Here is a 3,518-nt window from a genome sequence, read left to right as displayed (position 1 = left end):
CACCCCGTATTTCTGTGGCATCACGATCCACGCAGTAGTGTTGAATCATTTAAGCTTGACCCCAATATAAATAGTCAACTAGACTACAGCTAGATACCAATATCACTAGACAACTAGTCTACAGCTAGACACCAATATCTCTAGACAACTAGCCCACAGCTAGACACCAATATCACCGGACATCTAGTCTACAGCTAGACACCAATATCTCTAGACAACTAGCCTACAGCTAGACACCAATATCTCTAGACATCTAGCCCACAGCTAGACACCAATATCAATATACAACAAGCCAACAGCTAGACACCAATATCTCTAGACAACTAGCCCACAGCTAGACACCAATATCTCTAGACAACAAGCCAACAGCTAGACACCAATATATCTAGAAGACTAGCCTACAGCTAGACACCAATATCTCTAGACAACTAGCCTATAGCTAGACACCAATATCTCTAGACAACTAGCCCAAAGCTAGACACCAATATCACCAGACAACTAGTCTACAGCTAGACACCAATATCTCTAGACAACTAGCCCACAGCTAGACACCAATATCAATATACAACAAGCCAACAGCTAGACACCAATATCTCTAGACAACTAGCCCACAGCTAGACACCAATATCTCTAGACAACAAGCCAACAGCTAGACACCAATATCACTTGACAACTAGCCTACAGCTAGACACCAATATCTCTAGACAACAAGCCAACAGCTAGACACCAATATCACTTGACGACTAGCCTACAGCTAGACACCAATATCACTAGACAACTAGACACCAATATCACTAGACAACTAGCCAAGAGCTAGACACCAATATCACGAGACAACTAGCCTACAGCTAGACACCAAAATCGCTAGACAACTAGACACCAATATCACTAGACAACTAGCCAAGAGCTAGACACCAATATCACTAGACAACTAGCCAACAGCTGGACACCAATATCACTTGACGACTAGCCTACAGCTAGACACCAATATCACTAGTCAACTAGCCTACAGCTAGACACCAATATCACTAGCCAACTAGCCTACAGCTAGACACCAATATCACTAGACAACTGCCCTACAGCTAGACACCAATATCACTAGACAACTAGCCTACAGCTAGACACCAATATCGCTAGACAACTAGTCTACAGCTAGACACCAATATCACCAGACAACTAGCCTACAGCTAGACACCAATATCACTAGACACCAATATCACTAGACAACTAGACACCAATATCACTAGACAACTAGCCAAGAGCTAGACACCAATATCACGAGTCAATTAGCCTACAGCTAGACACCAAAATCGCTAGACAACTAGACACCAATATCACTAGACAACAAGCCTACAGCTAGACACCAATATTACTAGACAACTAGCCTACAGCTAGACACCATTTTCACTAGACAACTAGTCTACAGCTAGACACCAATATCACCAGACAACTAGCAATACAGCTAGACGCCAATATCTCTAGTCAACTAGCCTACAGCTAGACACCAATATCACTAGACACCAATATCACTAGACAACTAGCCTGCAGCTAGACACCAATATCACTAGACAACTAGACACCAATATCACTAGACACCAATATCACTAGACAACTAGCCCATAGCTAGACACCAATATCACTAGACATCTAGCCGACAGCTAGACATCAGTATCACTAGACAACTAGCCCACAGCTAGACACCAATATCACTAGACAACTAGCCCACAGCTAGACACCAATATCACTAGACAACTAGCCAACAGCTAGACACCAATATCACTTGACGACTAGCCTACAGCTAGACACCAATATCACTAGTCAACTAGCCTACAGCTAGACACCAATATCACTAGCCAACTAGCCTACAGCTAGACACCAATATCACTAGACAACTAGCCTACAACTAGACACCAATATCACTAGACAACTAGCCCACAGCTAGACACTGGTCTGTCATAATATAATAGAGACAGTAGATCTAGCTGGTCTGCCAAAATATAATAGAGACAGTAGATCTAGCTGGTCTGTCATAATACAATAGAGACAGTAGATCTAGCTGGTCTGCCTTAATATAATAGAGACAGTAGATCTAGCTGGTCTGTCATAATACAATAGAGATAGTAGATCTAGCTGGTCTGTCATAATATAATAGAGACAGTAGATCTAGCTGGTCTGTCGTAATACAATCGAGACAGTAGGTCTAGCTGGTCTTTCATAATATAATAGAGACAGTAGATCTAGCTGGTCTGTCATAATATAATAGAGACAGTAGATCTAGCTGGTCTTTCATAATACAATCGAGACAGAAGGTCTAGCTGGTCTGTCATAATATAATAGAGACAGTAGATCTAGCTGGTATGTCGTAATATAATAGAGACATAGAGACAGTAGATTTAGCTGGTCTGTCATAATATAATAGAGACATAGAGACATAGATACAGTAGATTTAGCTGGTCTGTCATAAAATAATAGAGAAAGTCGATCTAGCTAGTCTGTCATAATACAATCAGGACAGTAGATCTAGCTGGTCTGTCATAATACAATAGAGACAGTAGATCTACCTGGTCTGTCAAAATATAATAGAGACAGTAGATTTAGCTGGTCTGTCACAATACAATCGAGACAGTAGGTCTAGCTGGTCTGTCATAATATAATAGAGACAGTAGATCTAGCTGGTCTGTCATAATATAATAGAGACAGTAGATCTAGCTGGTATGTCATATTATAATAAAGACAGAAGATCTAGCTGGTATGTCATAATATAATAGAGACATAGAGACAGTAGATTTAGCTGGTCTGTCATAATATAATAGAGACAGTAGATCTAGCTGTTCTGCCATAATATAATAGAGACAGTAGATCTAGCTGGTCTGTCATAATACAGTAGAGACAGTAGAGATAGCTGGTCTATCATAATATAATAGAGACATTGAGACAGTAGATCTAGCTGGTATGTCAAAATATAATAGAGACATAGAGAGTAGATTTACCTGGTCTTTCATAATTTAATAGAGACATAGAGACATAGAGACAGTAGATTTAGCTGGTCTGTCATAATATAATAGAGACATAGAGACATAGATACAGTAGATTTAGCTGGTCTGTCATAATATAATAGAGAAAGTAGATCTAGCTGGTCTGTCACAATACAATCAGGACAGTAGATCTAGCTGGTCTGTCATAATACAATAGAGACAGTAGATCAACCTGGTCTGTCAAAATATAATAGAGACTGTAGATTTAACTGGTCTGTCACAATACAATCGAGACAGTAGGTCTAGCTGGTCTGTCATAATATAATAGAGACAGTAGATCTAGCTGGTATGTCATAATATAATAGAGACAGAAGATCTATCGGTATGTCATAATATAATAGAGACATAGAGACAGTAGATCTAGCTGGTATGTCATAATTTAATCGAGACAGTAGATCTAGCTGGTCTGTCATAATATAATAGAGACAGTAGATCTAGCTGGTATGTCATAATATAATAGAGACAAAGAGACAGTAGATTTAG

The sequence above is a fragment of the Oncorhynchus mykiss genome, unplaced genomic scaffold, assembly GCF_013265735.2.
Source record: "Oncorhynchus mykiss isolate Arlee unplaced genomic scaffold, USDA_OmykA_1.1 un_scaffold_368, whole genome shotgun sequence".
NCBI classification, from domain to species: domain Eukaryota; kingdom Metazoa; phylum Chordata; class Actinopteri; order Salmoniformes; family Salmonidae; genus Oncorhynchus; species Oncorhynchus mykiss.
Note: the sequence above shows the minus strand (reverse complement) of the source record.